This window comes from Notamacropus eugenii, chromosome 4, assembly GCF_028372415.1.
Source record: "Notamacropus eugenii isolate mMacEug1 chromosome 4, mMacEug1.pri_v2, whole genome shotgun sequence".
Lineage (NCBI taxonomy): Eukaryota > Metazoa > Chordata > Mammalia > Diprotodontia > Macropodidae > Notamacropus > Notamacropus eugenii.
In genome coordinates this window covers 63,089,323-63,113,289 of record NC_092875.1, presented here as the reverse complement: position 1 = coordinate 63,113,289, position 23,967 = coordinate 63,089,323, and the positions used below count along the sequence as shown (strand labels likewise).

The following is a 23,967-nucleotide window of genomic DNA, read 5'->3' as shown; positions in this document are numbered from 1 at the left end:
ATCCCCAAGTCTCTGTCTTCCTGAAGGCAAGAGGGATTTTGCTGCCACCCACCCCCCGCAATCATCAGCAGGCCTATTACAGAGCATTCCCAATGTAGTTGTGGCTAGTTCATCCAAAGAAGAATGTCAAGATTCCCAGATTTAGAGATTGGCTTGAGATCCTGAGAATACATGGAGAATGGTGAGCTTTGTATTAAAACTCAAATCCTACCCTTAGGGACAAGAGTAGCCCTACTCTAACAAGCCCATATCACTGGTCCACTTCAGCCAGGTAGCTCCACAGTTTCATTCATCCTGCCCAAGCTCAGGATCAGCCCTTTGCCCTACCTTGCCCCATTAGAGGTCTCCCAGTGTGAGAGCCAACCAGGGAGGGCTGCCCCTGCACCTAGGACAAAGGGAGACTGAGAAACAGGGTAGTAACCTGAAGCTGTGGCTCTGCCCCTACCCACAAAGACCCCCAGTGCAGGCCTTTAGTGCTGAGACCACTGGTGCTATCCCTGTGGGAGCCTGCAGGAGCAAAGGAGCAGAGAGAAATTGAGATGGTGGGACCCATGGGGAAACTCAATGGGAAGAGACTCATCTTTACTGTTTGCTGTCCTGGAGGCTGGTCCCCTTGGCATCCCTATTACACACTCCTCAAACTAGGAGTTGAAATAGCAACCCTAGAGGAGCCGGACAGAGAGGGACCACAGGTCAAACACAACAGAAAGATAAGTTTAAGACAGATATGCCCTGCAATTCATAATAATCAGATGTTGGTTGACTACTTATTGGACATGGCCAAGAGAGTTTGTTTTGCTTGAATATACATGTTTGTAATAGAGCTTTAGTTTTTCTTGCTTTCTTAATTGGGGGAGAGAGGAGGGAGAGAAAGCAGATTCTATACATAGTGCATACATATACACACAATTTAATTTTTTTAAATGTTGGTTGATTTCAACCCATAAGGAAGGAAATAAATTGGGGGTAAAAATGATAGTAGCCTTGGGGGGAAATGGCAAGTCTATATTAGTATTTGTGATAGAGAAAGAGAGGAAAGAAGAAAATAATGTGATAGGAACCCTAAATTTGGGGAGATTAAATTTCAAAGGGTTTATCACTATTAGGTTTATACCCCAAAGAGATCAAAAAAAGAGGGAAAAGACTCCAAAATGTATAAAATACACAAAGATATTTATAGCAGCTCTTTTTGTAATGGAGAAAACTGAAACCTAAGGTGAGGGGCACCCATTAATTGGGAAATGGCTGAACAAATTATGATATATGAAGGTAATGAAATACTATTATGGCTATAAAAAACAACAAAGGGAATGGTTTCAGATGAACCTGGGAAAAACTGTATGAACTGATGCAGAGTGAAGTAAGCAGAACCAAGAAAACAATTCATACAATAACGGCATTACAAAGGCAACCCTGAAAGACTTTAGAATTCTGATCAGTTCAGTGACCAATCACAATACCCAGAGCAGATGATAAAGTCTGCTACTTTACTTCCTGAGAGTCCACAGACTCAGGGTGAAGAACGAGATATATTTTTTGGACATGGCCAGTAAAGGAATTTGTTTTTCTTAATTATGCGTATTTGTTACAAGGGTTTTGTTTTTCTTTCTTTTTTCCAAAAAGGAGAAGTAAGGGGGAGGAAAAAATAGATTTTTATTCATTAATAAAAAAAGTAATTGCTTTTTTTAAGATTTCAAAGGATTCAGAGAAAAAAGATGTAATCTATGCCAAGCATATGGAAAAGTTAGTGTTGGTTGATGATTGTCAAATTCACAATAAAAAATACGATTTTTAAAAAGATATAGTTATAGGATCTCATAGTGGACTAAAATTCTACAGGGTGAAAGTCAGCCCAGGGAGGAAAAAAATGGAAGTCTTTTAGAATGAAATTCTGAAGATATGAAGAAAAACAACTACAAGGAGTAGGAAAATGGGAAGATGTCTCAAGACACCAATGTGAACACACATGGAACTCACCAGCCAACTTAGATTTTAAAAAGTCATGTGCAGGAGATGGAAGCAAAGGCAAAGTATGAAGATGAACACAAAAGCATGACACAATCCTGTAAAAAAAAAAAAAGCGTTGAGAGGGTTACAACTCCAAATTATCTAAGGTTTCAGAGGAAATCTCAGGCCAACAATATAGGGGTTTTCTTGGCTTCCTTAGAGAGAAGAGGAACAGTGAAAGTACTGCTCTGGGTGAATGGAACGATGACAACCCAAAACAGAGCAGATAAAGCTTTTCAACCCTTCTTTTGCTTCTCGGTTCTCTGTTGGGTCTTTGGACTACAAAGGACAGAACAGAAATGATTAATAGGGAGTCAATCCCCTGGATAAGAGAATAAAAGAACACTGACCTGCCCTCGATGAGTACCAGCCACAAAGCCCAGGCGAACTATCTCCCAGGTCACTGAAGAAACTAATGCATGGGATTATTAAGCTTCTGTCAGTTAAGGATCTTTGAAATGTCCTGGAGAATAAAGGAGATGCCACAAGACAGGAGAAGAGCAAATGTACTCATTTAAAAAAAAAAGAAAGAAAGAAAAAGAAGTCTATAAACAATAGGCCAATGTCCTTAACTTCAATTTCAGATAAATTCTGCAACATATTATTAGAAAGATCATTAGTGAACAACTAGAAAAGGAAGCAATGATCACACAGCCAGAACAGCTCCATCAAAGGCAGATTGAGTCAAACTAGCTTTCTTTCTTTTTTTTCTTCCTCCCTTCCTCCCTTTTTCCTTCCTTCCTCCTTCCTTTCTCTTCCTTCTTTTCTTTTTTCCTTCTTTCTTTTTTTTCTCACTTTCTGTCTTTTCTTTCTTTCAGATAGTAACTAGACTCAGTTTAGCCTGACATTGGGGATAGAGTGATAGATTTGGAGTCAGGAAGACATGGGCTCAAATCCCACCTCTGCAGGAGATTAAAAAAATTGCTGAAGAAATTAACAAATCTTTAACACAATAAATTAAATTGGTAGATTAGGGGAAAACTTAAACATGGATTTGTTTACCTAGATTTTAGCAAGGCCTCTGACAAAATCTTTCCAACTCTTCTTGTGGAAAAGATTGAGAGATGTGAGTTAAATGACAGGAAAGTTATTTGTATTCAAGGCAGGCTGGATGCCTGGGATACATGGTTTACTATCAGCATGGAAGGAGGTCTCTAATGAAATGCCCTTCCCACCCCCACCCCACCTCCCCTGGATCTGTGCTTGGTGTTGTCATATTTAACATTTTTAGCAATGACTTGGATAAAGATACAGGTGGCATGGATGTTTATCAGATTTACAAATGACAAACACCTAGGAGAGATGGCAAACACACAGGATCAGGATGCAAAAAGAAAAAGAAAAGAAATTTCAACAACCTAGGGCGTTGGATTGAATCTAATAAAATTCGGTTGGGCAGTGGAATTAAGTCTTACATTTGGATTCACAAAAATCAGTTTCACAAATATGAGAGAGGGAATGCATGGATAAAGAGTGGTTCATATAGAAATGGATATGAGGGCTTCAGTGATCTATAAGCACAATGAGTCACCACTGTGATGACAGTTAAAAAAAAAAGCTGATGAGATTCCAGGTTGTATTGAGAGCAAGTGTCCAGAATATGGGAAATGATAGTCCCTCTCTCCTCTCTCCTGGTCATACCTCATTTCAACTATTGTGTTCCACTCTGGGTACCATATTTGTGAAAGGCCCACAGATAAGGTAGAAATTTCCAGAGTGAGGTGACCAGGACGATTAGAGATCATACCATAAGATGATAAACTGAAGGAACTAGAAATATTTAGGGAAAGGAAGGGAACAAGCATTTATTAATCGCCTGCTGTGTACACTATGCTAAGTACTTTACAAATATCATCTCAATTATTTATCATAAAGAAAAACAAACCAAGAAACCAAAAAACTTGGAGGCCAAGAGGCATCACAATTGCTGTCTTCAAGTCTTTGAAAAGCTGTCATTGAGAAAGGGCTTAGATTAGCTCTCCTTTGCTCTCCTAAAAGGCTGAATGAAAATCAAGAGAGGGAAGTTGTGGCAGAGACACACAAGGACATAGGGAAAGAGAGATGGAGAGGAAAAACAAACCAGTGCAGACATGCAAGGATAGACATGCAGACACAGAGAAAGAGAAAGAGGTCAAGATCCACAGAGATGGAGAAAGGCTGGATCAACCATTTGGTTGGTGTGCTGTAGAGGGGACTCCTATTCAGGTACAGGTTGGGTTAGAAGGCTTTGGAGGTTCACTCCAGATCTCACTCTGATTCTTTAGTGGATCAACCCCAGTATTGTTAGAAGACCTGGGTGTGAGGCCTGCCTGTGCTTCTAGCTTGCTGGGTTTCCTTAACCTCTCTGAGTCTTGCTTTCACCATCTGCTAAGATGGAAATCACAGTACTCACACTACAGATCTCTTAGGGTTGTTGTGAGCATCAAGTGTTATGGAAATGTTTTACAGGCTATAAAGCTTTAGAGGAATGTGAGCTAGTATTACTATTATTTTCCTATACACCCAGATAGGGTTGACTGGCCAGAACAGTATCATGGAACTTCTCTAAGCTAGAAGGGTCTTAGTAGTCATCAAGTCCAGCCTCTTGCCCAGGGCACTACAGATTCCCTAACAAGTGGTAATTTAGCTTTCGATTGAAAGTCATCTTCCAATTGGAGGTATCCACTATTAGAATGGAATATCTCCTAAAAGAATGAGATCTTTATCACTGGAATTGTTCAAGCAGAGACTGGCTCATCCAAGCTCAGTTTGTTACCCCAGATCTGTTTTCAACACAGCCAGGACAAGCCATTAGCGAGCCCTGAACAAAGCTGGATCATTTCCCTTTGGTCATTGACTACTGGGAGCTTTGATCCTTTAGATCTAAAGGACAGCTGAATTCGCTGATATCAACATCATAGAATCGTAGAATTTCAGCACTGAATGGGACGTGAGGAGGCATCTAGTCCAACCTGTAACTGATGAAGAATCTATTCTACAGTATTACTGTCACCTGGTCATGCAGTCTCTGCTTGAAGCAGCGAGGGGTAATGGAGAGAGCAATGTGAGAGATTTTTGTCAGAAGACCTGATTCTATCTCTGCCCCTTACACACTACCTGTGTAACCTTGGGCAAGTCAGTCGCCTTCTCTCATGGCCTGTTTTCTCAGCTTAAAAATATACTAGATCAAGGGTTCTTAACTGACAGTCTATACATTCCCCCCAAAGGAGGGGATAGACTTCAGGGAGTTTGTGAATTAAAAATCTTTTGATAGTTATTTCAATGTTATTGGTTTTCTTTGTAATTGTATGTAATTTATTTCATGTATTTAAAAACATTATTCTGAAAAGGAGTCCATAGACCTCTCCGGACTGCCAAAGGGGTCCAGGACACAAACAAAGCAAAGAACCCCTGGCCTGTGTGATCTCTCCAGTCCCTTCTAGCTCTAAATCTTTATGTAGTCCTTAGAAGATCTCCAGGGCTAGAGGCCAAACTACCTCATGAAACAGCCATATCCACGTTTGGACAGCTCCCATGGTTAGGAAGTTAGTTCTTTACATTCAACCTCAATCTGCCTTTGTAACTACCTTCCATCAGTCCTAATTCTGGCCTCTTAGGCCAAATAAGACAAGTTTTAGATTCCTTATGCTTATAAAAAAAAATCACCCCATTTGAGTGATGTGCTCTTGGCGGTTGCCTATGTTTCCTTCCCCTTAGTTTTGGCTCCATCCTATCTCTATATGAAGACACAGGGAATCCCTGAGGTTTGAGCTTCTGTCCCTTTGGACTCTCAGTGACAAGGACCTTGAAATGGAAGAGTCTGGGGAGAGATTATTTTCTCCATTCTCTTTACCTCCATTCAGACTCAGAGCTAAGGCATCCTGGACAAGTGAGAAGTGAGAAAAACATTAAGGAGGCCTGGGAAGGCCCCCTACCCTCCTCTCAGGATCAAGGACAGATATCAGAAAGAATGGACACCTTTCCTGGGAGGGGGATCAGATACCAAGAGAGAACTGATCTTCAACAGCCCCAAGCTCCATCTCTCCATTAAATAGCTGTATGACCTTGGCCAAACTGCTTGGTCCTCAGTTTCCCTTTTGGCCAGCTGCCCTAGGATGCCGTGATGGGGGAAGAGGAGGAGCTAGGAGAGATCCCAAGTGGATATTATGGGGGGGTGAGAGAGGTAAAGCTCCCCACTCCACCCCGCCCCCATGGCCCTAGGGACCCAGACAGAAAGTGCCACCTTCAGCCTCTTGGAGGGGTGGGGGAGATAGAGCAGGGAACTGCAGGTATAAGCAGGGCAGCTTCCCAAAGGGAGAGCGTCCCCCAGGTCCCCCATGGTGCCCCCTCCCCCGTTCCTTATTCCCACCCCAGTCCCGTGAGCGGGGCGGGGCAGGGAGCGGAACCTCAAACCCACCCTCAGGACCCGCCAGGCCCTCCCCCAGACATCCCCAGTGCTGAATCGGCAGCCAAGGGATGGGGGGACCTTGCGTCGGGATTCAAGGGGGACCCAAGAGGCCCTGACCAAGTCGAGCCTTACGGCAGGGAGCCTTGCTGCGGCCGCCGGAGCCCTGGGCTGGGCGTGGGTGGCTACTGGGGGGAAACCCAGCCTCGGCCCCCCCCTTTGCCGCAGCTGCAATGCCCGGAGCCCGCCCCCTCCCCCGCTGCTCAGCACCCCTGGCCACCCGCAGCCTCCGCCCCCGCCCCCCCGCCGCAGCGCCGCCCGGCCGCAGCCTGGCCCCGGCCCCCAGCCCGGCCCTCACCTCTGACCGGCTCTGGGCTCGTGCGGCTGCCCGGGGTGGCTCGGGCTCGGCTAGCGCATCATCCGGGGCCCCGCTCCGGTCCCTGCTGCCCTGGCTCCTGCTCCTCTGGCTCCTGCTCCTCTGGCTCCTGCTCCTCTGGCTCCGGCTGCGCTGCAGTCTCGCCGCCCGCTCTGCTCAGCTCCCCTCCCTCCCTCCCTGCATCCCTCCCTCCTTCTCTCTCTCTAGCTCTCTCCCTCTTTCCCTCTCTTCCCCCTCCCTTCCTTCTGGCTCTCTCCCCTTTTACTCTCTTCTCCCTTTCCTTAGCCTCTCTCGCCTTCTCTCCCCTCCCTCCCTTCTTCACTCTAAGTCTCGGTTTCCCTCTTCCCCCTCCCCCTTTTATCTTTCTTTCCTTATTCTCTCTTACCCCTCTTCTCTTCTATCTCCCTGTCTTCTCTTCCCACCCCCCTTCCCCCTCCTCTTTCGATCCCTCTCTCCTACAGCTTTCTCTACCCTTTCCCTTCCTTCTCCTCCTCTCTCCCTTTTCCTTCCCTTTCCCTCTCCTCTCCCTTCTTCCCTTCTCTAATCTTATCTCGTTTCCCTTTCCTCCTTCACTTCTCTTTTTTTCCCTTTCTCTCCCTTCCTCTTTCCTTCTCCCCTCCCCCCCAATTCTTTTCACCAGTGTATCTCTCTATCTGTCTCTACCTTTTTCCCCTTCCTTCTGAGCAAAGCAGACCTCAGCCAGTCCATGCAGCAGTATGAACTATTAGAGGTGGGGGTGGGGCTGGAAAACAGAGACCTGAACCATGACTTGCCCAGGTCCGGTTCATATAGGGGTCACTTGGGGTGGGAGATAGAGAGGAAACCTTGTCCTTTCATCTGGAGACTCAGGGATGGCAGCATTTGGAGCAGGCCTGCTTTTCAAAGACAGAACCAGAACCTACCCTAGAGAATTTCCCTCCATGGAGAAGGGGGGAGGGGGAATCCAATGCCCTCTCCCAAACTCCTTCCCCATCATGGTGTCATGGCTCCTGCTGTCTGTTTCCTGGCAATGGAAGGCTCTGCTGGTTCTTATATTCCATCCTTCTTCCATGACCCCTGATCCCTCCTGCTAGAAGTGACATCTCTGTTCTGGATCCTTACACACGTGGATGACACATGTCTTACACACAGGACAACTTCCATTTTGTGCTATAGCTATCTGTATGTTTTCCACTAGACTAAGAGAAGGGAAATGACTTCTCTAAAGCCACACAGCAAGGCAAGTGACAGAGACAGGTTTAAGACCAGGTGCTTCCTGGGTTCTTCCACTCGTGTCAGATATATTTTGTGGCTTTATGTACTGTGTTGGTGGGACCTGCCCCACAGTCATTGCCACACTAGAGGAAGAGTTGAGATAGCTTTTTCACAAAATTTGTTCTAAGAAATTTCCAGGTGATAAACCAGGTGAGTCATCCTAAAATGAAAAGAAAGGTAACAAACAGACTAGTTCAGTGGTTCTCAAATTTTCTGGCCTCAGGACTTTGCAATCTTAAAAATTACTTAAAATTACAAAAATTCCCCAAGGAGTTTTGGTTTATATGAGTTATATCTGTAGATATTTACCATATCAGGAATCAAAACTGATAGTTTAAAATATTTAGTAAATCATTTAAAATAACAATAAATATATGATTTCAAAATAATGTGCTTTTTGTAAAAGAAATACATTTTCTAAAAGAAAAATTTAGGGACAAGAGTGGCATTGTTTTACATATTTTTGGCAAGTCTCTTGAATGTCTGGCTTAATAGAAGCCAGCTGGATTCTCCTATCTGGATTCTCCAATCTGTTGTGAGAAGTTGTTATGGTTGAAGTATATGAAGAAAAATGCAGCCTCACACAGACATGGAGTTGGGAAAGGGAGGATTACCTGAAAAGCCTTTTCAGATAATTGCTCTTCTTTCTGGTATCTTCTCTGACATAATTTCAAAACTTGATAAGGGGTATTTTCTTAAAGACTAGTTGTAATATGGAATCTGGGGAAACTCTACTGTACATTCATGACAGAATAAGAGTGAAGGAGGCAAATAATGCCTTAGGATTATTAAGAAAATAGTTTTTACTTTGGACCCCACAAGAATACTATCTGAAGTCAAGAGACCTGAGTAGGAATACCAGCTCTGGAGCATACCACTTCATGATCCACTCACTGAACCTCAATTTCCTCATCTGTACAAGGGGGATGATAATATGTGCACCATCCACCTCTCAGGAGAGTACTCATGGCACTGGTGAAATAGTAGTTGTTCCGTGTGAAGCATGTGAAGACCTCCCCTGGCAGAATGGGCAGATGAGAACAATTTGTCTCAGAAGAGACCCAGAAGGTGGCTGAAGGAGCTGCTGTGGAGTGCTTAGAGCTTGGTCAGACATTGAAGATGACAAGGCCATCACCAGTCATCTGGACTTTTATCTCGCCATTTGACTTTGATCACTCTGGAAGACAGAATGGGGCTGACAACTACGTGTAACCCTGCCTTACTTAAATCCAATTCACATTTGAGTCAAGACATCACCCTGTGATGTCATTGGTCCTGTTTGAAATCAAAGGATGAACAGCAACAGTTAATAATATGAAGTATTATTCAGCATAAAAATATGCAAATGTACATTCAACAAGCTGAATAAATACCATGTCTCACACATATATATTATTATTTTTCAAATGCATAAAGATGCTATTGTAAATAATTTTTAAAAGTAATTTTTAAAAACTGTACTATTCTCTGTAAATAAGAGGGACTCCAAGCGTGTCCCCCATCAAAGTAACAACAAAGGGGCCAGATAGCATCTCCTTTGAAGGATGGTTGAATGAAATGGAGATGTTGAGAGAAGCAAAAAGAACAATATGAGGACAACGTGCCAGGCACCTTCAAGTAGATGAAGGGTCGTTCCTCCAGAGGAGTGGGCTGTCTCCAAAGACAGGAACATCCTGGAAGTCTTCAAAGTCAGGAGCCAAAAAGATCTCAACAGGCTATAAGAATGGCCTGAATCTATCTCAATCCAATTCAACAAGCGCTTATTAATTGTTGTTAATGATTAAATTTATTAATACACTATAAAAATGTAAGATAATATGATGAAATGTGGTAGGGGCAAATGTGAAGTCAAACACTCAGATTGAAAACTAGGTGATACTTCCCATGAAAAAGGATTTAGGGGTCTTAGAGTACTCAAGCTCGGGAAAGAACAGCGTGGCACTTTCAAAAGGCCAATGTGGTCTGAGACTGCATTAAACCCAAGGAGCCCATCCATAAAAAGGCAGTGGGGGACTTGGGAAGGGAAGGGCATAAAGGGTTGGTCCTCCTTTACTTCAGTTATAGCACTATGCTCATGGCTGAGCACCACCTTTGAGGAAAGACTGACAATGGAAGAGCATCCAGAGGAAGGTGCCCAGGGTAGGGACAGGATGGGAAACCATGCAGACAAGCTAAAAGAACTGGGAATGTTTAGCGTAGAAAAGAGAAGACTTTAGGAGACAGGATGGCTGTCTTCAGAAGCATGAGGATTAGATCTGATCTCCTTGACCCAAGAGGGACAAACTAGGACCAGTAGATGGAAGTTGCAGAGACCAATTTCAGCTCCAAGTAAGGAAAAAACTTCCTAAAATTAGGACTGTTAAAAGTGAAAGGAGTGCCTTTGAAAGTCATGAGTTCCTCATTGGAAGAGGTTAGGATGTCCAGGAGGTTCCTGCCCATGACATAGAAGACTTCCAAGGTCTCTCCATCCCAATTCAGAGGTTCTGTGGCTCATTCAGAAGCTGAATGACAGAATTTGTCAAGGATCCAGTAGAAGTTCATTCCTGGATGGGGTAGCAGGTTGAACCAAACATTCACTAAGGTCCCTTTTTCCTGTGACTGTCTGAGTCTGCTCTTCTGGGATAAGTGATCCTTCAGTTTCTGAGTCTCTTTCTGGCTTTTTATGTCTCTTTCATGCTCTTTTACACCATCCCTTCCCTGCTGCTGATGCAAGATTATTCTCTTTTGCAACCCTGACTTTGGAAATGATTCCCCTGCAGAGATTCTCCTTTGCAATCTTAGCTCCTTTCCCCTCTCCTCTCTTCAAAGCTTTTTCAGACTTCACACTTTCTCATATTGTGAAGGGAAGGGTCTGTTTATATCAGCACATGCTGGGCAGGGGAGGGAAGTGATGGCCCCCAGATTCTGCAGGTGTTTGGTCAGGTACTTAAGGATAAGACATTTCCCTCGAAGCCAGGAAGGGTCAGGGAAGATTTGAGTCACTTTCATTTTGGAGATGACACAGTGTTGTGGAAAGGGTGTTTGACAGGCCTGGCCCAAAACCATGGGTAAAGCTCAGAAAGACAATAACCTCAGAAGAGCACATCAAACCCAGCATGGACTGGAGCAGAAATTCCCCAACAATATCCTCCATAAAGATTCATCCAGCCTCTGCTTAAAGACTCCCATTAATGAGAAACTCAATCCTGCCCAAGGCCACCCATCTACTTCAGAATAGCTTTAATTACTTGGAAGTTCTGCAAGTCATTCCTAAATCTGCCTCTGTGTTCCAATCCATTGCCCCAGTCCTGTCTTCCGAGGCCAAGCAGAGCACATCTAATCAAAGCTAATGACAAGCCTCCAAAAGCTTGGAGGTGAAGGTAGCACAGGGTGGTGAGTGGACCCTTGTACCTGAAAGTGAGGAACACCTGGGCTTAAATCTTGCCTTACTATTAGCTGTCACCCCCAGCAAGTCACAACCCCAGTGGGTCTCAGATTCATCATCTATAAGTTTGGACTTAATGGCCTCTAAGATCCTTTCATATTGAATCTATAATCCTAAATCCCCATACCAACACACCACAAAGTCTTCTTTTTCAGCCTAACTAACCCCACCTTTTCCCCAATTAACTCTCCTGCATCTCACATGCCTCTAGTCCCCTCATCACTAGGGCCTTCCTCCTCTGGAGCTTCAGTCCTCAGCAACTAGCCATAGAGCTGGGAGGGGCATCACAGGTCATCTATTCCAGCACCTTCCTGCCTTTTATAGTTGAGAAATTTGAGGCTGAGAGAGATCAAGTCATGAGGACCCTCAGCTCTAAGAACCCCTCAAAGGCCAAGCCTCCTACATTCTCAATTCATGGAGGAGTGCTGGCTGGCTGACTGTTATGGTCAGCTCCCTTCTGAACCACACCTTCCATCTCTGGGGGAAGCAAAGCTAACAAACATTTTGTGTAAAAAAAGATCTGGGGGTCTGAAGCCTGTAAGTTCAATATGAATCAACAGTGTGATTTGGCTCATGTTATCCTAGGCTAAAGTAAAAGAGGCATAGTGTTCAGATTGAGGAAGAATGAGGGGCATGTTACTGGCCCCAGAGCTGTCAGATGTTCAGTTCTGGGTGCCATGTTTTAGGAAGACTATTGACAAATTGACGCTCATCCCCAGGAAGATTATTAATGAAGATGTTTAATCTAGAGAGGAGAAGATTGGACGGAGGGCATGGACATGATGTCTGCCTCAATGTATCTGAAGGGCTGTTGTATGGAAGATAGATAAGATGGTTCTCCTTGGGCCCAGAGAACAAAGCTAGGAGCAGGAGGCATGAGGTGCCAAGAGGCAGATATGGACTTGAAATAAGGAAGGACTTTCTAACAATCAGCTGCAGCAGTTGTCCTAAAGCAGAGAAGGAGGCAGCGAATTCCTGGTCAGGAATAAAGGTGAGATGACTACTTGTCAGAATGCAGTCAAGGAGGCAATATCACCTCACTTTGGTGCTGGTCAAGATGCCCTCTGAGACCCTTTTGGCTCTAAGATTCTGTAGATATAAGAAAGTGTCTCCACACTGAGAACGGATAGGGTTGGATGTTAGCCACCCCTGCTACGTCTGGTCTGCCATGTGACCTGGGCATTTGACGTCTAGCTTTCAGGTGCCTCCAGTTTATAAAGTGAGGATAGTGGCTTCTTTCCCTGAAGACAGGGCCCAGACTTGATGACCTCCTATGTTTGCTTCAAGCTTTAAAATCCATGACCGAATTCAATTTGGTTGTGCTGAGCTCAGCAGGAATCCCAATGCCATGGGCCATTCCCCATTTTTGTACAGGACTATTCAAGGAAAAGGATGATGACAGACACAGGATGATCAGTGACTTCTTTGTGATACAACCACATCAATCTTCTAAGCATTTTTTTTAATGTTGACTCATGGGGGAAGACTGATAAACATTTGTTATGAACCTACTATGTGCCAGGCATCATGCTAATCACTTTGCAATTATTATCTCAGTTGATACCTGCAATCCTGTGTCGCAGGTGCTACTATGATCCTCATTTTACAGTTGAGGAAGCTGAGGCAAACAGAGGTTAAGTGATTTCACCAGAGTCACACAGCTAGTAAGTGTCTGAGGCTGGATTTGAACTCAAGTCTTCCTGGATTGAGGACCAGTAGTCTGTGCACTATGGTGCCATCCAGCTGCCTCATGGGATTATAATATAACTGGGCTTTAAAAATCATCTAACCTAACCCAATGCCCTCATTTTACAGATGAGGAAAATGAGACCCAGGGCAATTGTGTTTTACTCAATATCACCAAAGCAGAAAGTGTCAGAGCAGGAACTCAGATGGGCCTCCATGCTCTCTTGTATGAGGAAGGGAAGCCATTCTCCTGCTACAACTGCAGCAAGTTAAAGCTGCTATCAGTCCTTAGACAGAATTTTGTCTAACTCCCTCATTTTGTGAGAGAGAAAATTGAGGCCTTGAGCACATGAGTGACCAAGGCAACCAAGGGGAGAAGGGAAGCAAGCAGCAGAGCACAGCCTCACACCCAGGGCTCTCTTCATTGCCAGAGACCATCTTCTGCTGGAGCAGACCCCTGAGACCCAAGCAACTGCCTCAGAAAGAAAACTCCCACCTTCTTATGGACAAGTCGGGGGCTGGCAGTCTCTCTCCTGGGTGCTGTGGGAGCAGGAGTGAGGCAAGGGGAGCTCAGGCCTTGCTGAGCATTCCTGCCATGTGGCCAGGGGCAGAGTGACTCACATCGACTCTGGCATAATAGCAATTAAGATCTGCAGCTGCTATTAATAGCGGCCAGGACAGGCTCAGCAGGGGCTGAATGAGCAAACTCTTTCCTTCTGAGGGGCTCTCATTCAGAAATGCTGAGCCAGGGCCTGGGCATGGGGGGTGTGCACCGCACTGCACCATGGGCTTGAGAAGCTAGGAACTCAGCCTGTTTGCTTCCCTTCTCTCTCTGCAGACTCTGGGCAAGCCTGAGGGCAAGTGTGTATTTATGGGGCGGCCTGAACTTCTAGAGGGACAGGCAAGCTCTGACCAATAATAATATTAATAACAGTAAAATCAATAAAACCAACAAGCGTTTATTAAGTGCTGACTCGATGTCAAGTACTGTGCTAGGTGGGGAAAATTCAAACACAGAAAATGAAGCCAAATTTACTCTCCAGGAGCTCACATCTGTCAGGGGAGACAGCACAGATACATGTAAGTAGACACAGATTAAATACCAAATAAATGCAAGGGGCTTAGGAAAGGAGGGATCAGTAAGGCTTCCCTGTAGAAGGTGGTGCTTATGCTGAGTCTTGAAGGAAGATAGGGATTCTGTGCTGTGAAGTGAGGAAGGAGGACCCCCTGGGCTTGGAAGAGTGCCCATGCCAAGGCCTGGAGATAGGACACAGAGCTGCTGGGCCAGGTAGCGTGCCTGGTGAACAGAAAGAGGGGCAATTTGGTTGGATTGTATCGTGTGGGAAGGGGAGTACGAGACCGGAAAGGTGAGCTGGGACCAGGTTGTGACAGGTTTTAAGAGACAAACACAGTTCATATTTTATCCTAGAGTATTATAGGGATCACTAGAGTGTAAAGGGTAAGGAAATAGCATGATTAGACATGTGCATAGGGAAAATCACTTAGGCATCTGTGTAAAGGAAAGACTGAAGTAGTGAAGTCCATTAGGAAGCCAATGCTATAGTCTAGTTGAGAGGTAATGGAGGCCTGAACCAAGGTGGTGGCTGTGTAGTAGAGAAGGGATGGGCCAAGAGAGACATCATGGCAGCAGAAATGGCAACTGATTGTATACCTAGGTAGAAGGAGAAGTGAGGAGTTGAAAGTATGAACCTGGGGACCTAGAAGAATGGCATACCTTTGACAGAAATGGAAAAATCTAGAAGATGAATTGGTGGGCAATCATAATAGCTTCCTATATCATTTGACATTTTCCAAGTGAATTCTGCTGGTAGAAATCTTCACATGCTTGGGGTAGACGCTCACCTTAACTCATTGAAGGGTTGGAGATTCCTCAGTTATTCTCAACCTGTCTGTCCAAATAATTTACCGGGATCTGACCACTACTCATGCGATAGCTTCTTGGAGTGACAAATGAGAGTCAGGTGGATCAAGTACACACCAAAGGTAGAAAGTCCTTTGCCCAAGGTTACACAGCTACTTAATCCAAAGCACCCTCTGGCACCTCCCCTTCTCTTGTCCAGCTTCCTTTTGTTCATTAGGTTGTAAGCTCCTGGAAGGCAGGGAGTGTCTTTTTTCTTGTTATTTGTATCCCAGAGCTTATCACGGGGACTGGCAGGTAGTAGGGGCTTAATAAATGTTTACTGACTATTACTGACTAATGTCTGAGCTTGAGGGCTATGATTCTTTCCAGTTCTAAGCCTGGGACCATATGACCCTGAGATGTCTACAGGTGACCAGATTCATACTGGCTGCATACAGTACACTTTCCACTTTAGCATTATGCTTCTCAAATGAAACGAGCTGAAGGAAAACTGGAGCACAGAACCACCAGGCCAATGGCCAAAAGCTTCCTAACTACTTTACTTGCCCAGGTAGGAGGACCCCCAACCTAGGAACAAAAACAGATCCTTTGTTTGGAAATCTCAGTCACAGACAGATCAGGGCAGTGGTTTGCCCAAGACAACACAGGTATGGTCATAGAACCAGCCCTGTCTTGTACAATACCCTCTACCTCTCAGAAAATCCGATCCCTTTAACCTGCTTTCTCCAGACCTGGGCTGAAGCTAACTGCTCCTGCGCAGTTAGCTTCTGCCCTCTGGCTGTTGTCAGCACCAGCTGGGTTTCCTCCAACTCTCACTGTCTCTTCCCAGCAGCTTCCTTCCCTGCCTCCTGTTCTATTGGTCAAGCTGGCTCCCTGGGGCCCTGTTCCTGTTGAACCCTTGGGGTTGGTGACTAAACAGAGCTCCTGACTTGGGCACATCCTGACTCTCTCAGCCAAAGCCTCTGCTGTCCCTGACGCTTCTAGAGAATGCTCCCCTTCCACTGGAGTTCCCTCCCACTAGATTGTTGGAAAGGATGTGATCAGGGTTGCTAATTACCCTCCTGATAATCTCCAGCAAGATCACTGCAAGAATGTGGCGAACGGACAAAGTTCACATCAGGGAGAATGATGAGCAAATCCACAAGCCAAAGTATTTATTTTGTCTATTTAGGGAGCATTGTGTTTTAGGAGGTACGTTGGCAAACTGGAACATGTCCAGAGGAAGGCAAGCAGAATGGGAAAGGGACTGAAAACTACATCATAGGAAGACTGGTTAGACAATTGTCTAACTGGGGGTGGAGGGTAGAGGTGGAGCCAAGACGATGGAATTAGGGGCAACCCAGCTGAACTCTCTCAATATTCCCCTCCAAATATCTTTAAAAGAATGTCTCAAATCAAATTTTGGAGTGGCAGAGTCAACGAAAGGGTGAGACATTTTTCCAGCCTAAGTAAACTTAGGTAGTCTACCGAAGACATTTGTGACAGCATTCTGGAGTTCATACACACTGCAGTGGCTTCAGGAGCTCTCAAACCAGAGACAGGAAGGGAGTCAGACAATTGGTCAGAAAGAGATTACAGGAGACCTTTTGCTGGCACTGGCTATAGATGGCACTGATTCGCAACTCTATTTCCCATACACAGATCTGGGTCACAGTTCCAGGTCACAGTTCCAAGGCAAAGATGAGCACTAGCACTTGTAGTTGCATGGGACCAGGGGCCTTTCTGGGTGAAGACCAGAATGCAAACCAGAAGGGCAGTGACCATGTCTCTCCTAGGATCACACCACCCTAGAAGCACCAAAAACTTGCAGATCCCCAGGAAAATCTCTGAAAACAAAAAAGCCAGACAGTGCCTCTCCACCTCTAGTTAAGTAGAGCCCAACTTTAACATCAAATTTAAAATCAAGAAATAAGCTGGAAAATGAGCAAACAAAAAAATTTAATCACAAAAAGCTACTACAGTGGCAGGGAAGACCAAGACATAAACTCAGAAGACAACAATGTGAAAACAGCTACAAACAAAGCCTTAAAGAAAAATTCTAATTAAACCTAAGACCATAAAGAATTCTCAGAAGAGTTTTTAAAAACAGATGAGTGATAGAGGAAAAATAGGGGAAAGAAATGAGAGTGATGCAAGGAAATTATGAAAAGAGAATTAACTACTCTGAAGGACTTAGGATGAAAAATGCTATTCATCCCCGGAAAAAGAACTAATGGTGTCTGAAAACAGATTGAAGCAACTTTTGTTTTTTTTTCACTTTCTTTTTCTTGCTTTTTAAAAAATCTATATTTTATTTTCACAACATGATTATTATGGATATGTTTTGCATGACTACACATATATAATATATATGAAACTGCTTGCTTTCTCAATGGGAGGAAAGGAGGAGGAAGGGAGAGAATTTGGAATTCAAAGTTTTAAGAACAAATGTTAAAAATTGTAACTAGGGAAAAATTAAATACTAAATAAATACAAAAAAAGGGAATTATCATGCTTGTTAAAAGAGGCACAAAATTTGGAACCATGACCAAAAAGCAGTCAAATTGTACATATCTTTTGATCCAGCAATAGCACTATTAGAGCTGTGTCCCAAAGAGATCATAGAAAAGGGAAAAGGACCTACGTGTACAACAATATTTATAGTAATTCTTTTTGTGGTGGCAAAGAATTGGAAATTGAGGGAATACCCATCAATAGGGGAATGGCTAAACAAGTTGTGGTGTATGAATGTAAGGGAATACTATTGTTCTATAAGAAATGATGAGCTGGTAGATTTCAGAAAAACTTCTTAAGACTTACATGAACTGATGCTGAGTGAAGTGAGCAGGGCCAGATGAACATTGTACACAGTAACAGCAACATTGTGCAATAATCAACTATGATAGACTTAGATCTTCTTAGCAATAAAATGATCTAAGACAATTCTAAAAGACTCATGATGGAAAAATATCCACATCCAGAGAAAGAACTATGAAGTCTGAATGTAGATTGAAATATACTATTTTTACTTTTTTGTTTGCTTTGGGGGTGTTTCTCTTTTGTTCTGTTTCTTCTTTCCTAACATGACCAATATGGACATATGTTTAATATGATTGTACATGTATAAACATGCATATACATGTACATGTATAAACTATATCAGATTTTAGGTAGGGAGGAAGAAAAATTTGGAAATCAAAATCTTATAAAGACAAATGTTGAAAACTATCTTTACATGTAATTAGAAAAATAAAATACTCCTTACAAAAATAAAAATAAAAGAGACACAAGAAATACTGAAGAAAAGAACTCCTTAAAAAATAGAACTGGTCAAATGGAAAAAGAGGTACAATGATGTGTATGACTATACATGCATAATCTGTATCAAATTGTTTGCCTTTCCAATGAGGGTGTAGGGAAGGAAGGGAAGGAGAGAATTTGGAACTCAAAATTAAAAAAAAGAATGCTAAAAATCGTTTTTATGGGTAATTGGGAAAAATAAAATATTAAATTTTTTAAAAAGGAAAAAGATATACAAAATCTCACTAAAGGAAATAATTCCCAAAATATTAGAATTGGACAAGTGGAAGCTAATGACTCTGACATATCAAGAAACAATAAAACAAAGTCAAAAGAATGAAAAAACAGGAAAAATTGTGAAATATCTTGTTGGAAAAACATTTGACCTAGAAAACAGATCAAGGAGAGAAAATTTAAGAATTATTATATAACCTGAAAGTTATGATCAAGGAAAGGGCCTAGACATCATAATTCAAGAAATTATCAAGCAAAACTGCCCCAATATCTTAAATTCATAGGATAAAATAGAAATTGAAAGAATCCACTGATCACCTCCTGAAAGAGATGCCAAAATGAAAACTTCCATAAACATTATGGCCAAATTCCAGAACTTTCAAGCAGCCAGAAAGAAACAATTCAAGTACTGTGGAACCACAGTCAGGATCACACAAAATTTAGCAGCTTCCATGCTAAAGGAGCAGAAGGGTTGGAATATGACATTGCAGCAACCAAAGGAGTTGGAATTATAACCATGAATCACCTACCCAGCAAAACTGAGTATAATGCTTCAAAGGAGAAAATGGATATTTAATGGAATAGACAACTTTCATGCATTCCTGATAAAAGGACCAGAGCTATATTTTGATATTCAAACACGAGACTCAAAAGCATAAAAATGTAAACATGAAAGAGAAATCATAAGGAATTCCATAAAGTTTAACTGTTTACATTCTTATATGGGAAGAGGATACATGTAACTCCTAAAAACTTTATCATTACTGGGGTAGTTAAAAGTTTATGTAGAAAAAAAGTTTTGTAGGGCATGGATGTGAGTTGATTATGTCGGAATGATCCCCAATAAAAATGAAGGGGTGATAAAGAGGGATGCCCTGGGAGAAGGGGTAAGGGAGAGGTAGAATGGGGAAAATTTTCTCACATAAAAGAGGTGTGCAGGAAGTTTTTACAGTGGAAGGGAAAATAGGGGTGGGAGTGGGCAATGGCTGAACCTCACTCTCATCAGAACTGGTTCAAAGATGGAAGACTAGATACACTCAGATCTGTATAGAAATGTACTTTACCCAATAGGGAAATAGGAGGGGGAGGGGATAAGAGAAAAGGAGGGGAGTGATAAAAGGGAGGACAAATTAAGGGAGGCAAAGGTTAGAAGCAAAAGGACTTTGGAGGAGGAACGGAATAAAAAGAGAGAAGAAACAGAAGAAAATGGGATAGAGGGGGAAAACAGTCCATAATCATAACAGTGAATGTGAAAGAGATGAGCTCACCCATAAAACAGAAGCAGAAAACTGAATGGATTAGAAACTGGAATTTAATAATATGTTGTTTACAAGGGATATACTTGAACCAGGAAGATACACACAGAGTTAAAACAAAGGGCTGAAGTAGAATCTAATATGCTCCAGCTAAACTAAAAAAAGGCAGGAGTAGCAATTATGATCTCAGACAAAGCAAAAGCAAGAATAGACCTAATTAAAAGGGAAAATCAGGGAAACTACATTTTGCTAAAAGGTATTGATGTGGTTTATGAGTTCAGGGACCCTGCAAGGACTAAAGTACTGGACAGGGTTGTCTGGAATGAAGCATTGTTTAAGTCCAGTTGGCAAAGGTTTATTGTAACACCAATATGGCAGGCAGAGCTCCTTAAGGAACTTGTAACTTAACAGGAGTGATGCTAACTCTTATAAAAAAAATAGTGGTTTATCTGGCAGATATGCTAATTAGGTGGTAACGTACAACCATGGTCATTGGCATCATTCACAATTGGAAACCAGGGGATGGGGTCTCTCAGGGGTGTACCTTTGGTCTCTTACATGTGTAGCAAGATAGCTTTGAGAGTTGATGTCTATAACTTGACCTCTAGATTGTATACAATAACTTTGGGAATCAGTACATGATAGTTCTACTGGTACAAGATAGTCCTGTTCATACAAGGGAATTTCTACAGAGGTCAGCTTGTTCTTGTAACAGGAAAAGATAGTTTGTTTTACTGGGGCCCACTCATGAGTTATTGCTAGGCATAATGGCCTTGGGCTGGGGAGAAAACTGTCAGGGATAGTGTTTTGAAGTTAGGGAGAAATGTGATCTTGCAATTGGGGTCTAAGCACAAGCACCCAAACACCTCCTCATTACCACAGACAATGAAGTAATATTGAAAATGTTTTACACCAAATTTCTCTGCTAAAAGCTTCATTACTCAAATATATGCTGGGTATGGAACTGAATCAAATTTATAAAAATAAGAGCCATTAGCCAATTGATAAATAGTCAAAGGATATAAACAGGCAGTTATCAGAAAAAAAATCAAAGTTCTTTACAATCATATGAAAAAAAGTTCTAAATTACTATTGATCAGAGAAAGGCAAAATAAAATAGCTCTGAGGTACCATCTCACACTTATCAGAAATCACAAATGCTAGAGGGGATGAAGGATAATATGCATTAATAAATTGTTGATGGAGTAGTGAACTGGTCTAATCATTCTGGTGAATAATTTGGAACTAGGCTCAAAGGGCTATCAAACAGTGCATGCTCTTTGACCCAGCAATACAATTACTAGGTCTGTATCCCAAAGAAATCAAAGAACAAGGAAAAGGACCTATAAGTACAAAAATGTTTATAGCAGCTCTTTTTGTGATGGGCGGCAAGGAATTAGAAATTGAGGGGATGCTCACCAAGTGGGGAATGGCTGAACAAGTTGTGACATAAGATTCTGATGGCATACTCTTCTGTTATTAGAAATGATAATAGGGGTAGAAGGACGCACCTCTACAGGCTCTCCTCCTACAGCCCATAAAATACCTGTAAAAAATGACTCTAAACAAATTCTAGAGCAGCAGAAGCCACAAAACAACAGAGTGAAAGACATTTCCAGCCCAAGGCAGCCTGGAAAACAGACAGGAAAGGTCTATCACACTGGCCCAGAACAAAGTGCAGCCCAGTCTTGACCATGCAGTGGCAATGACAGGACTGGAACGATCTTCAAGGTGCCACTAGCAGCAGCTGCAGGTCCCAGAATCCTCAACTCACAAACGCCAAAGACAGCTTCATAGGTCAGTGAGAAAATTTTTTCACCTTGGTGAGAATGGAACACAGCAGTCTAGCAGCAATCTGCCCCCGACCCAGGCAGTGGCAGCTTCCATTGTTGGAGCCCAAGCCTAAAGATCCTGGGGGAATTGAGTGGCTGATCTGGATCTCACTCCTGAATGGTGACCCTGGGGTGAGGAGGAGCGCTGGATGGTGGAGCTGGCAGAGACTTTGGAGATGAAATTTTATTTGCAGAAAAGAATGCTTGTAGTTGCTCTCAGACCAGAGTGCAGGCCAGTAGAGGACTAAACTCCTCTCCCTTGATTGTGCTACCTTGGAGGAACTGAGAACTTACAGGTCCCCAGAGTATACCCTCCTCTTGACAAAGAACTCAAAAGTCAAGGAACTGACGGGGAAAATGACTAAAAAATGGAAAAAGAATAAGACAATAGAAGGTTACTTTCTTGGTGGGCAAGTATTTTCTTCCATCCTTTTGGATGAGAAAGAACAATGTATATTATCAGAGGAAGACGTAAAAGTCAAGGCTTCTGCATCCAAAACCTCCAAAATAAATATGCAGTGGTCTCAGGCCATGGAAGAGCTCAAAAAGGATTTTGAAAATCAAGTAAGAGAGATGGAGGAAAAATTGGGAAGAGAAATGAGAGTGATGCAAGAAAATCATGAAACGCGAGACCCAAAAAAATGCTGAAGACATTAATACCTTTAAAAACAGACTAACTCAAATGGCAAAAGAGGCCCAAAAAGCCAATGAGGAGAAGAATGCTTTAAAAAGCAGAATTAGCCAAATGGAAAAGGAGGTTCAAAAGCTCACTGAAGAAAATAGTTCTTTAAAAATTAGAATGGAACAGATGGAGGCTAATGACTTTATGAGAAACCAAGAAATCACAAAACAAAACCAGAAGAATGAAACAATAGAAGACAATGTGAAATATCTCATTGGAAAAACAATTGACCTCGAAAATAGATCCAGGAGAGGCAATTTAAAAATTATAGGACTACCTGAAAACTATGACCAAAAAAAGAGCCTAGACATCATCTTTCATGAAATTATCAAGGAAAACTGTCCTGATATTCTGGAACCAGAGGGTAAAATAAATATTGAAAGAATTCACCGATTACTTCCTGAAAGAGATCTGGAAAGAAAAACTCCTAGGAATATTGTAGCCAAATTCCAGAGTTCCCAAGTCAAGGAGAAAATATTGTAAGCAGCCAGACAAAAAAAATTCGAGTATTGTGGAAATACAATCATGATAACACAGGATCTGGCAGTTTAGTTTCTACATTAAGGGATAGAAGGGCTTGGAATATGATATTCCAGAAGTCAAAGGAACTAGAATTAAAACCAAAAATCACCTACCCAGCAAAACTGAATATAATACTTCAAGGGAAAAAATGGTCATTCAATGAAATAGAGGACTTTCAAGCATTCTTGATGAGAAGACCAGAGCTGAATAGAAAATGTGACTTTCAAACACAGAATCAAGAGAAGCATGAAAAAGTAAACAGGAAAGAGAAATCATAAGGGATTTACTAAAGTTGAACTGTTTACATTCCTACAGGCAAAGATAATGTTTGTAACTCTTGAAACTTTTCTCAATATTTGGGTAGTTGGAGGGATTATACACACACACACACACATACACACACACATGTATAGAGAGAGGGCACAAAGTAAATTGAATAAGAAGGGATGATATCTAAAAAAAATAAAATTAAGAGGTGAGAGAGGAATATATTGGGAGAAAGGGAGAAATGGAATGGGGCAAATTATCTCATAAAAAAGGCAAGAAAAAGCTTTTTCAATGGAGGGGAGGAGGGGGAAGTGAGAGGGAAAAAGTGAAGCTTACTATCATCACATTTGGCTGAAGGAAGGAATAACACGCACCCTCAATTTGGAGGAAAGTAGGGGAGAAGGGGAGAAGTGGTGTGGGGAGGGGATGATAGAAGGAAGGGCAAATGAGAGGAGGGGGGTAATTAGAAGCAAACACTTTTGAGGAGGGATAAGTTCAAAAGAAACAATAGAATAAATGAGGGGGCAGGAATACAGTTAGTCTTTCACAACGTGACTATTATGGAAGTCTTTAGCAAAACTACTATATAGCCTATATTGAATTGCTTGCCTTCTCAGTGGGGATGAGTGGGGAGGGAGGAAGGGAGAGAAGTTGGAACTCAAAGTTTTAGGAACCAATGTTGAGAATTGTTTTTGTGTGTAACTGAGAAATAAGAAATACAGGTAATGAGATATAGAAATCTATCTTGCCCTACAAGAGAGAAGATGGGGATAAGAGAAGGGAGCGGTATAACAGAAGAGAGCATAGATTGAGGGAAGGGGTAATCAGAATGCATGGCATTTTGGGGTGAGGGAGGGAAGAGATGGGGAAAAAATTTGAAAC

The 23,967-nt window shown here is 42.5% G+C and overlaps 1 protein-coding gene across 4 annotated transcripts in view; it reads right to left on the bottom strand.

Annotated features, from left to right (window-relative positions):
- The window catches only part of DIRAS1 (DIRAS family GTPase 1), a 34,703-nt gene that overhangs the window by 5,032 nt on the left and 5,704 nt on the right, over positions 1 to 23,967 (bottom strand). The window contains exons 1-3 of one of the 4 annotated variants that reach the window (XM_072601439.1): positions 6,750 to 6,923; positions 2,358 to 2,470; positions 1,978 to 2,063 (exon numbers count right to left, since the gene is read on the bottom strand). The exons of 1 other annotated variant lie outside the window; for it this stretch is intronic. The gene's annotated coding sequence lies outside the window, so the exon portion shown is untranslated. Of the gene's footprint in view, positions 1 to 1,977; positions 2,064 to 2,357; positions 2,471 to 6,749; positions 6,924 to 23,967 lie in introns of those variants that run through there. 2 more of the 4 variants (XM_072601440.1, XM_072601441.1) reach the window with 2 other exon arrangements.